This window comes from Tachyglossus aculeatus, chromosome 3 (genome assembly GCF_015852505.1).
Source record: "Tachyglossus aculeatus isolate mTacAcu1 chromosome 3, mTacAcu1.pri, whole genome shotgun sequence".
Taxonomy (NCBI): domain Eukaryota; kingdom Metazoa; phylum Chordata; class Mammalia; order Monotremata; family Tachyglossidae; genus Tachyglossus; species Tachyglossus aculeatus.
Window position 1 is genome coordinate 97,381,542 of NC_052068.1, and position 12,955 is coordinate 97,394,496.

The 12,955-nt window shown below is 41.8% G+C and overlaps 1 non-coding gene across 1 annotated transcript; it reads right to left on the reverse strand.

The window, feature by feature from the left end:
* Window positions 1-11,995: 11,995 nt before the first annotated feature.
* On the reverse strand, window positions 11,996-12,133 carry LOC119926097. The gene has a single exon (XR_005450007.1). It is a non-coding gene; the product is annotated as a small nucleolar RNA SNORA7 (small nucleolar RNA).
* Window positions 12,134-12,955: the final 822 nt, after the last annotated feature.

The window sequence follows — 12,955 nt, forward strand, 5'->3', positions numbered from 1 at the left end:
GTTAGCTTCTTAATGAGATCATTTAGAAGCACTGCAATATTTCATAAAACTTTTGCTTCAAATTAGTGCATTATGTGGTCGGGGGAGAAAGTTTCCAGCCAAAACAATTAATTAGAAGCAAATTAAAACATCCCCAGCTTTGTATCTGTGCCTATTATTTATTTTAATGTCTGTCTTCCCAACTCATTTGTAAGTTTGTTTGCTTCTTGAGGGTAGGAATCTTGTCTACTAATTTTACTGTACTCTCCCAAACTTGGTAAAATGCTCTGCACATGATAGGCACAAGTAGTGGTAATAGTAGTATTATTAATAGTAATAATAGTAGTAGAATCTATTGATTGCCTACTTGGTGTGGTTTACGGTACTAGGTTCTTGAGAAGTACAGACTAACACAGTGACAGATTCCCTGATCACAAGGATCTTATACTCTGAAGGGGAAGACAGTTATTAAAATGTTAAAACACTGTCAAAATAAACCAAGGGAACAAATACCTGAATGCTATTGAAGCCATTCAAAAGTTCATAAGTGCTAGAAATCACTGAAGGATGACTTGCATAAAGTGGAATGTAATTTAGGTATGGTTTTTGGGGAAGGTAGGATTTGAATTGTGGGGAAAGCTATGATCTGACCAATATGGGGAGGGAGGTGGTTCCAAGACAAGGGTGAGGGGAGAATAGTGGGAAAGGAGAGAACAAAGTACAGCTAAAGGGTTGGCTTGGGAAGACAATAGCCTGGAAAATAGTCAGTGAAGAGAGCATATAGATAAGGGTGGGACTGGATAGTAGAGAGCCTTGAAGATAATTATGAGGAGTTTTTGTTTAAGGTGAAGAAACACAGGGAGCCAGTGGAGGGTTTGGAGGAGGAGAGAGATATATGGGAAGTATAGATTTGAGGCTGGAGGCTGGAAGACCACAGAGGAGGCTAATAACAAGACAAGGTCAGAGCTTGGTCCCAGGATGGTGGTAGTTTGGGTGGAAAAAAAGGAGTGAATCCAATAGATGCTGTGCAGGAAATATTGGCGAGATTTGGGAGTGACCTCAGAAGGAGCTTAGCCCAGTGAAAAGAGCACAGACGTGACAGTCAGAGGATTAGTGTTCTAATCCCAGGTCTTCCCTTTGCCTGCTATGTGGCTTTATCTAGGTTTCAGTTTCCTCATCTGCAAAATGGGTACTCAATAACTGTTCTCCCTCCTTCTTCAACTATAAGCCCCATAGAGGACAAGGATTGTGACCAACTTAATAATGATATATTTACCCCAAAACTAATACACGGCTTGCCACATATTAGATGTTTAACAAATAACACAGTTATTACCCATCAAACTGAGTGTTACAGTTGAATAACATATAGGAGGAGAAGATACCAAGTCTGTGGGCTTCTGGAATCAATCAATCCTTCAGTGAATTTTTCAGCACTTCCTGTGTGCAGAGCACTGCATTAAGCACTTGGTAGACACAATCTCTGCTCGCAAGAAATTTACAATGTAGTAGATGTGTGTGATATATAAAAGACCTAGCTTACCCTGAGTGTTTAATAAGTGATGAACAACAATCACCCAAAATAAAATATTGCCTTCAAAGATTATTGAGGAATTCGATTTATCAAACTTTTTGGATGAGCCCAGAACTCAGAATCTCCAGAATTGATCTCCTTTCTACAGTGATGTCCTTCTAAAACAATAAAATGAAATAACTCCATCACCTCAACCCAGAGGCTGGCCATCTGTGATTTGTCTTATGCTGAAGTTCCTCATTTACTAAACATGAGACGGTAGCTTTGGATTCGCTGCACTACCCCAGTGGGTTGCTGAATCTAAAAGGTATGGCTTTGCCCTGCATTCATTTTGAAGGGATAATAATGTATGAAAAGTCAAGATGACCCATCTGAAGCCAAGAAAATTAAATTAAAAAAAAAAACACAAGAAGCCATATTCCTTGCCCTATTCACTGCCATAGTAGGTGCAAGTTTCTTTTCAGTTTATTTTCACTATTATTTCTGAATTACCCAGTTTTTGGGGTATTTCAACCCCAGTAGGGTTGTCTTTGAAGCAGGAGACAAACTTTTAAGCATTGTACCATGGAGTTTAATTAGTATTTTCCCTGACTTGCCAGACACCAATTCCCTTGTGTACCCTACTGTGTAAATGCTGTTAACAAGCAAAAAGATGGAATGTCATAACCTCCTGCAGACTTGCATTGTGACATTTGCCTAGTGTAATACCTGTGAAGGGTTCTGACTTTTCAAACCCGAAGCGGGAATGGCAACAGTGTCTGTTCAGTTAATAGCCACAAGGCCTTTATTCTCACATACATTATTGAGGTACTGCCCGTTAAGCACATGTAGCAAAGGAATGTGAGTACCCGCGTAACTCTGAAGCAGAAGAGTGGAAAAATAATGGCTGGTTCAGCATAAATCATCACACCCGATAAAGCAAAAAGAACAATGGGGTCTTACCTCAATGCTCTGATCCTGAAGCTACAAGCCCATGTTCACACACATATATACTCACTACAAATCCATTCGCAGAGGGGCAGAATTTGAACAAAAAATTTGCCACAGCTGTTGTGTGACATCTGGTCTGAGAGGTTCCATTCCTGAGCTGATTACCGGTGAACATCTGGAAAACTGAATTCAGTCCAAAAGCTACTAAAATTTCCTGGACTGTGTCTGTGAGATTTTTTGTGTATCTGCTTCTGAATGAAATGAAAAAGATTTTCTGAATGGGATTTAGAGACCCAGTAGAAAACATACATGAGTATCTGATTTCATAAGAATCTCAGTTCTACAGAACAGGAATTTATTAAGTGCCCTACCCAGTGTTCTCCACAATGTCCTCTTTTGAAGATCTCAGACCCATACCACCAAACCCAATTAACCACATCTAGAAAGTGGTCACTCAATCCGCTCTGGCTAGACCAATTCTTACATATATCTCTGTTGATCTTCAGGTATGGTATTTGTTAAGCTCTTACGATGTTCCAGGCACTGTTCTAAGCACTCGAGTAGACACAAAGTAATCAGGCTGGACCCAGTCCCTGTCCCACGTGGAGTTCACAGTTTTAATCCCCATTTTACAGATGAGGTAACTGAGACCCATAGAAGTGAAGTGACTTGCCCAAGGTCACACAGCAGACAGGTGACAGAGCTGGGATTAGAACTCAGATCTTTCTGACTCCCAGGCCTTTGTTTTATCCACTGAGCCATTCTGCTTCTACTTCTGATATTTTACTTCTCCTTACTTCCTCCTTCCCTGTCTTTCACTCTCTTTCTCTCTCTCTCTCTCTCTCTCTCTCTCTCTCTCTCTCTCTCTCTCACACACACACACACACACACACACACACACACATATATATATTTAACTTAACCTTCTGTTGAAAATAAAACTGATATAAAAATGAACAAACTCACGCAGTATTGCCTAGTGGACAGAACAAAGGCTTGGGAGTCAGAAGGACCTGGATTCTAATCCCAGCTCTGCCACTTGTCTACTGCATGACCTTGGGCAAGTCACTTCACTTCTCTGGGCCTCAGTTACCTTATCTGTAAAATGGGGATTCAGATTGTGAACTCCACAGGGGACTCAGACTGTGTCCAACCTGATTTGCTTGTATTCACCCCAGCACTTTGTAAGTTGCCTGGCACACAGTAAGCAATTAACAAATACCACAATTATCATCATTATTATTATTATATCCACTTGTAAAACCAAAACCTCCTGCCCCTGTACCTGATCTGTTTTCCCTTGCACTCCTTAATCAACATACCTAGCCAATTTCCTTGGTCTAATATTTCATTACCACAGTGAAGTGGAAAGAGCACAGGTCTGGGAGTCAGAAAATCATGGGTTCTAATCCTGTCTATGCCACTTGTCTGCTGTGTGACCTTGGGCAACTCACTTAACTTCTCTGGGCCTCAGTTACCTCACCTGTAAAATGCGATTGAGACTGTGAGCCCCACTTGTGGCAGGGAGTGTCCAACATGAGACTGTGAGCCCACTGTTGGGTAGGGGCCATCTCTATATGTTGCCAACTTGTACTTTCCAAGTGCTTAGTACAGTGCTCTGCACACAGTAAGCGCTCAATAAATACAATTGATTGATTGATTGATTGATTGATTCTATCTACCCCAGCACTAAATGTTGTGTCTGGCACATATTTAAATGCTCAACAAGTACCATAATAATAATTATTATTATAAACTGCAGTTAGGAAGATCTCATTTGGCTTAATGCCTCAGTTTCCTCTAGGGTAGATGAAAAGATAACTGATTTATCAATCAATCACATTTATTGAGTGCTTACCATGTGTGGAACACTGTACTAAGTGCTTGGGAGAGTACAACAGAATTAGCAGACATGTTCCCTGCACATAATGAGCTTACAGCCTAGAGGGAATGACACAGCTGGTCCACCATGAGACATAGCATTGTCAGGAACCTAAAATGAAATCAACACCTTTTGTTGTGTAACAAAATTGCTGCACAAATGCAAGAGACCAAGAGTGGAGCTGTAGCTCAAGAGCCCGAGGAAGTCTGAGAGACTAAAGACAGGGAGCATACTTAGGAGCAGCAGTATTGAACTTCTGGAAACCAAAGACTTTTCTCCAGCAGCAATTTATGTCTAGCCTGACTCCCTCACAGTGCAGCTCCTGCAATTCCCTCAGGAGCTGAAGGGCAGCCAGCATTGGTCAGTGGCAGGTGTGGCCCCCAAAAACCTGGTAGTTTAGACTGTAAACTCATTGTGGGTAGGGAATGTGTCTGTTTATTGTTGTATTGTACTTTCCCAATAGCTTAGTACAGTGCTCTGTACACAGTAAACACTAAATAAATATGACATTGAATGAATGATGGAGAGGAAAGGGTAGATTTTAGCAAGGTTTTGAAGGTAGAACTGACAGGATTTGGTAACAGATTGAATATGAATGTTGAATAAGAGAGATGAGTCAAGTACAACATCAATGTTACAGGCTTGTGAGATAGTGGTATTGTCTATAGTGATGGGAAAGACAAGGGGAGGACTGGGTTTGGGTGGGAAGATAAGGAGTTCTTTTTTGGACATGTTTAGTTCGAGGTGTCAGTGGGATATCCAGGTGGAGATGTCCTGAAGGCAGGAGGAAATGCAAGATTGTAGGAGAGAGGTTGGTGCTGGAGTTGTAGATTTGGGAATCATCTGCAAAGAGATGGTGGTTGAAACCCTGGGAGTGAACGGATTCTCCAAAGGAGTGGGTTTAGATGGAGAATAGAAGGGGACCTAGAACTGAACCTTGAGGGACCCCCACTGTCAGAGAGTGGGAGGCAGAGGAGGAACAGAGGAGGAACAATTCATAACAGTCATGAGACTTGAAAAGGATCCCCATCCTGTGCTGCCCCAGCAGAGGAGGATCAATTGTCTCCTGTGGGACCTTGGGCAACTCACTTAATTTCTCTGTGCCTCAGTTACCTCATTTATAAAATGGGGATTAAGACTGTGAGCCCCATGTGGGACATAAGCTGTGTCCAACCTGAATAGTGTATATCTACACCAATGCTTAATACAATGCCTGGCACATAATGAGCACTTAAAAAATACCATGAAAAAAATCAGTTGTTTTGAAATGTAAGTTGATAAAAAGGGTGGAACACTGCACCCCCTAGAGCTCAACCTGAAAAGCAAGTGAAACAGGATATCAGTTTACTATTCATATGAACACTAATCTTAGCTAACATCCAGTAGTAGAAAAGGTATTTATTAAATGATTACTGTGAAATTTACAGAATAACCAAAGGTGCAGACAAAGGCAAACCCAAAATTGTTGTTTAATAAATCCCTCAGGACCAGAATGGGGTATCCCTTGAAGCTTGGAGGTGGTATGTTCATTCGTTCATTCAATTGTATTCATTGAGAGCTTACTGTGTGCAGAGCACTGTACTAAGTGCTTTGGAAGTACAAATGTTCAAGACAAATGATAAGAAACCCTGTCTCCTAAAGGCATTAGCAAGAGTAGAAAGTTCATTTTAGCAGGAAATTGGGCAGAAAAAAAATCAGCATGTCTTGGTACAGGTGATTGTTATATAGAGAATTCAGTGCATGGGGATTGAAGAGTTAATACTGTGTGTGCTAAAGAAGTAGGATTGTAGAGAACTCTGGAAATACCAGGTGTCTTCAAGAACAACAAATACAGGTTAAAGAGGTAAAAAGAGTTGTGACTGTGTATATATGTTTGGTTTCAGGGTCATTTTGTCATAATCAATCAGTCACTAAATCCATTATATATATCAAGCACTTATTTAAGCATTTGGGAGATTACAATAGAGTTGTAGATAAAATCCTTGCCCTCAAGAGTATTCACTGAGCTCTTCTAATGAGGATTTTTTAGAAAAGTACAATGGAAGCAACATACACCCGATCACTGTCCTCCAGGAGCATACAGTCTAAGAGACCAGATGTCATGCATTGACGTATATGCAGACAACACACATGACACTCCCACATACTCTCACACCCACACATATACTCTTCTCAGTGTCATGCTTTATAAAAAAGGAAGATGAAATAGCTTATCCCAAGTCTTCCCATTCTATCCTGCTCACCTGGCCTTGTCATCTCTCTCCTCTTCCTCAGTGGGGCACCAGGTGGCCATTCTGGGTGATCTGAGGGGAGGCCCTGGAGGGCAGAAGCAAGGAGGAAATCAACACTTTCCTTTCACTAAGAGCAGAGATGGACTAAACTCTCCCCTCTGATCTCACAAAGCAGCTGCTGGGTGGCTGGGTAGTACAGTGCTCTGGTCACAGTAAGCACTCAATTGATTGACTGATGGAGGAACAAGAGAGGAGAAGAATAGGGCTAAAGCAACCTTATCCATTCCATGCTAATGGCATCATCATTTGGTAGAGAAGGTAATTGTAAGAATGATTGGATAACTCTGCAGGCAAGCACATATAGGATTGGCTTCTTTATTTTTGGATGAACTAGTTGAAATGGTTTTCTGGGTTTCAGAAATAAGTGAGACATTGAGATCTCCTTGCCAGTGAAGTAGCATTTTTTATAGTACTTGTTAAGTCCTTACTTTGTACCAGATACTGTACTAAGCCCTGGGGTAGATACAAGTTAATTAAATTGAGTACAGTCCATGTCTCACAAGGGGCTCACAGTATTAACATACTTTACAATTGAAGAAACTGAGGCCCAGAGAAGGGTGATAATAACAATAATGTTATTTGTTAAGCACTGTGTGCCACGCACTGTTCTAAGCACTGGGGTAGATATATGGTAATAAGGTTGACCCATGTGAGGCTCACAGTCTTAGAGAAGCAGCATGGCTCAGTGACAAGAGTATGGGCTTGGGAGTCAGAGGTCGTGGGTTCAAATCCCAACTCCTCCACTTGTCCACTGTGTGACTTTGGGCAAGTCACTTAACTTCTCAGGGCCTCAGTTCCCTCATCTGTCAAATGGGGATTAAGGCTGTGAGCCCCATGTAGGACAACCTGATTACCTTGTATCTCCCCTATTGCTTAGAACAGTGCTTAGCATATAGTAAGTGCTTAACAAATACCAAAATTATTATTATTATTATTAATCTTTATCTTAAAGATGAAGGAACTGAGGCACAGAGAACTGAAATCGCTTGCCCAAGGTCACACAGCAAACAAGGTCAGTGTCATGTCCAAGGTCACATAGCAGACAAGTAATGTAGCAAAGATTTGAACGCAGATCCTTCTGACTCCAGTGCCCATGCTCTATCCACCTACTGCTTCTCATTGCTCCACTCTGCCAAATCTCACTTTTAAGCCAGAATCTGGTGATTTTTACACCTCCAACTTCCTATTCTAAGAGGGTGCTTCTCATAGAATCCACTGGTTTGATAGATGAGGACACAGCTATCATTGCAACATGCTGTCCTCAAGCCTCTTTCATCATAGTTATAGCCACAGACTAACAGGAACTCCGCTGGAAATGAATGTCAGAAATCATCATGGCATTTTATTCCATGCAGTTTTATTTAGGGAAATGCTATTCAGGACATAAAACAAGGGGCTACTGTAGAAAGAAATAAACAACTGAAAACCAAAATATAATGATTTGGTTTGGGACTTCTTGTTTGGTATAAGGATTCTGATGAAGGTTTAAGCTTCTGTATTTCATTCCCCCTACTTTAATTCTGGCTAAAAATTAATCTAAGGCATCCATTACAAAGTTAAGACTCACTATAGTGATTAAAATCTTCACTTTCATGTTTAAGCAGGAGAAACCTTTATTATTTGATAAGAAATGTTGCAACATTCTTCTCTCTCTTGTTCTGTCTCTCATTCATGGGGGGAAGCCTTTTGCTACTCCCAAATTATTTTATCCTTTTTCGTTACTGAAATGGAGAGGGGAATTAGTCAAAAGGATAAGCTCACTGTGGGCAGGAAATATGTCTGTTACATTGTTATATTGTACTCTCCCAAGTGCTTAGTGCAGTGCTCTGCACACAGTAAGAGCTCAATAAATGTGATTGACTGACAAGCCTTCACGGAGCAAAGGTACATCTTCTTATTATTTATATTAATGTCTGTCTCCCTGTTTATACTCTAAGCCCCTTGTGGGGAGGAAATATGCTTACCAACTCTATTTTATTGTACTCACTCAAGGGCTTAGTACAGTGCTGTGCACACAGTAAGAACTCAGTTAACATCACTGATTGACTGGTATTTTTCTTTTTCTAAAGACAAACAATGTTGGGTAGAGGATACACTCAAGGGAGAGAGGCTAGGGGCAGGGAAACTCAGGAAGGCTAATGCAATAGAGGAGATGTTAACTGACTAGAATCTTTGCTAATTTGGTGTAGGAGTGAGCTAGAAGGGGATCTGGGCACCTGCCCCATTCAGTTGGTCTCAGTTGGAGAAGCAGCGTGGCTCGGTGGAAAGAGCCCGGGCTTTGGAGTCAGAGGTCAGGGGTTCAAATCCCAGCTCCGCCAATTGCCAGCTGGGTGACTTTGGGCAAGTCACTTAACTTCTCTGTGCCTCAGTTCTCTCCTCTGTAAAATGGGGATGAAGACTGTGAGCCCCCCGCGGGACAACCCGATCACCTTGGAACCTCCCCAGCACTTAGAACAGTGCTTTGCACATAGTAAGCGCTTAATACATGCTATCATTATAAAATGCAACTTCGTTGGCACAGTGAACTCAAGAGCTAGGAAGCAGCATTTTCTCTAAGGAAAACTCTTTGTGGTTGGGCTACTTCATCCCAGAAGGATAGAGTTGTCCTTTGTATTCAAAGAAAACCCCACTGACACAGGTACTCATGCATTTTTTTTTGTTTTTTTTCTCTGTGTGTGTGTATGTGTGTGTGTGTGTGTGTGTGTGTGTGTGTGTGTGCATTTGTGAGTGAGTCCTGCATGACTCACAGTCCTATACAAATGGTGCCTACAGATAAACTGCCCTGGTCAACTTGTTCTGTTTAATATTTGCAGGACTTTGCTCCAAAAGAGCCTCTACTCTCCTCATAGTATCCCACCAGAATGGCCTGTCCTCAAGATTGTCTCCCAGTTAAGAGGCAGGATTGTCTCAAGAGGAAAAAGAAAATGAGACTTTCCTAGGATCTTTCCATTCAGAGGTGCCAGGTTGAGAAGCTTCTCCAAGGTTGATTTAAAAGTAAAAGCAGTAGTAACACCGACATTTGTGGTTACTAAAGACCTCCAAACCTACGTTTCTCTTCAAGGCACAAATGTCTATACCTTGGCTTTCATCCAAATAAACAGGGCATTAAAAATCAGGGGTTTTTTTACACGGTATTTCCAGGTGATCCTAATCCATTCATTCCAGGTTGGGTAGATTTGAATTTTCTGCTAGGGGATTGAGGGAAAGGACTCATCTCTTGAATCATCCAAGAGGCTTTCTGATTGAAAGCCACTGCCCATGAGTTCAGGGGTGTCAATTGAAATCAACCTGCCTTGATTATAGAGTCTCTGGAAACCTTTAGATTAGGAAGATAAGGATGGTGGCTGAAAAATCCCTGTCATCCTTTGAGCAGGGAGTTAATGTCAAAGCCCCTGAGAGAGCCCTCAAGGCTGAACTACTGGCATGCAGCATGGCATAGTGGATAGAGCATGAATCTTGGAGTCAGAAGGTCATGGGTTCTAATCCCTGCTCTGCCATTTGTCTGCTGTGTGACGCTGGACAAGTCACTTCACTTCTCTGTGCCTCAGTAACTTCATCTGTAAAATGGAGATGAAGACTGTGAGCCCTTTGTGGGACAGGGACTGTGTCCAACTCAGTTTGCTTGTATCTGCCCCAGCGCTTAGTACAGCACCTGGCACATAGTAAGCACTTAACAAATACAATTATTAGTATTATAATACTAACAGAGAAGTAGCATGGCTCAGTGGAAACAACACGGGCTTTGGAGTCAGAGGTCATGGGTTCAAACACCAGCTCTGCCAATTGTCAGCTGAGTGACTTTGGGCAAGTCACTTACCTTCTCTGTGCCTCAGTTACCTCATCTGTAAAATGGGGATTAAGAATTTGAGCCCCACTTGGGACAACCTGATGACCTTGTATGTACCCCAGTGCTTATAACAGTGCTTGGCACATAATAAGCATTTAACATACGAACATTATTATTATTATTATCATAATTAAATAAATTATTTTTGTCCGAGGGGCACCTGCTAATGTTAGTGTAACATCAAAGGGGGAATGTACCCCTTGAAGATTCAGATCAAAAGAGGAAATTCCCCACTAGACAGTTCTTATACAAAAATGTGTCTTGCCTTATCCAGTCCCAGCCTGCAAGTGGCAAAAACACCCATAATTGATTATGGTATCCTGGCCTCGCTGCTTGCACTAAATCTAGTGTGCCCTAAGTGTTCAGACAACTACCCTCTTGGAATCTTAGGCAGAGGAAGAAGTAATGATAATTGTGGTATTTGTTAAGCACTTACTCTGTGCCGGGCACGGTAATAACCACTGGGATGGATACAAGCGAATCAGGTTGGATCTCACATTTACAGATGGGGGAACAGAAGCACTGAGAAGTTAAGGGGCTTGCCCAAGGTCACACAGCAGAAATATATCAGAGCTGGGACTAGAATACAGGTCCTTAGGACTCCCAGGCCTGAACTCTATCGACTCGGCAGCATTGCTTCTCAAGAAGAGGAGGTTTCATGTAGCATGCACACACTCAACACATGCACATATATAATCTTATATAGATATATAAATATATATATTAATTAAACAAACTCTCTATAAATATGTATGTAAATGCATAGTGAAAGAAATATTTTATTTTAAATAGGTATGTCTACGATTACTGTATTTTTTCTTTAATAATAATAATAATTGTATTTAAGTACTTACTATGTGCGATGCACTGTTCTAAGCGCTGGGGGGGATATAAGGTGATCAGGTTGTCCCATGTGGGGCTCACAGTCTTAATCCCCATTTTACATTTGAGGAAACTGAGGCACAGAGAAGTTAAGTGGCTTGCCCAAGGTCACACAGCTGACAAGTGGCTGTTGGGATTTGAACTCATGACCTCTGACTCCCAAGCCCTGCTCTTTCCACTGAGCCACGCTGCTTCTTTCATTTACTATAGTCAACTTCAGAATAATTTGATATGGCACTTCAAAGTCAAATGTCCAGAAGTAATTAATCCTTTATCTTGATTTAATGTAACTGCATAACTCTCCCCCAGATTCTGATCACCTTATGAAATGACCAATCCACCAATCAGACCATCATCCATCGATGAGTTACCCAAGTATCCTCTGGTGCACTCCCAACAGGATTCTGACATTTCTCCTGAACTAGCTTTGTCTTAAGCTGTCGAGTCATCTCAGACCCATAGCAACGCCATGGACACATCTCTCCCAGAACGTCCCAACTCCATCTGCAATCTTTCTGGTAGTAGATCCATAGAGCTTTCTTGGTAAAAATATGGAAGTGGTTTACCACTGTCTCCTTCTGGGCAATAAACCTGAATCTCCACCCTTGCCTCTCTCCCATGCTGCTGCTGCTCAGCACAGGTGGGTTTTGACTTGTAGCAGATTGCCTTCCACTCACTAGCCACTGCCCAAGATAGGACTGGAATGGGTAGGCCTCTGCTTGACTCTCCCTCCCATAGTTAAGACTGGTAAAGTACTGGAAACTCTCCAGATGTGACCCTGAGAGGGGTGAACTAGGTTTACAGGTAAATAAATCTCTCCCCATCTCCATCCTCATCATCCCTCCCTCTCCAGTTCTTGGCCTTTCTGCCTCCTTCCATGCTCTATTCTGCCCAGTATTCCAGATCTCCAGTCTTCCTGTGCTCTCTCTCTCTCTCTCTCTCTCTCTCTCTCTCTCTCCCTCTCTGCTCCCGTCTGTGTTTTTTTTCTTTTAATTAATTTAGCAAAAGCCATCTTCAAGCCCCCTGTCCTACCTCTGTGGCCTCCCTATAAGTCTGATTTTAAAAACTGAATTAGTTAATTGGTTTTAAAGTTACACTTCACAATAACATTTCACTGTCATTTTATCCCTTCCCTTTCCCCAGATGACAGCCCTCACCTCCCTGCCCTGTATCTAGACTGTAAGCTCATTGTGGGCAGGGAATGTATCTGTTCTGGGAGAGTATAATATAACAATATCAGGGAATGTATCTGTTACATTGTTATATTATACTCTCCCAAGCGCTTAATACAGTGCTCTGCACCCAGTAAGCCCTCTATAAATAAGATTGACTGACTGACTGACTGATTGCCTTGAACATGGCCAAGGGAGTGGAACTGGACCATACAGGGTGTGGTGAGGCCAGCAATCTCTCTGTTGCCCCTGCCTTTGGATTTTAAGTTCTAACAAATGTGTAAGTCAGTGTTATAAAAAACATTTAAATCACCTAAGAATTAAGCATACAACCACACCAAAAGACAACCACCCAACAGACCAACACTCTCGCCACCTTCAAAGCCTTACTAAAATCATAACTCCTCCAAGAGGCCTTCCTCATTTCCCCTCCTAACC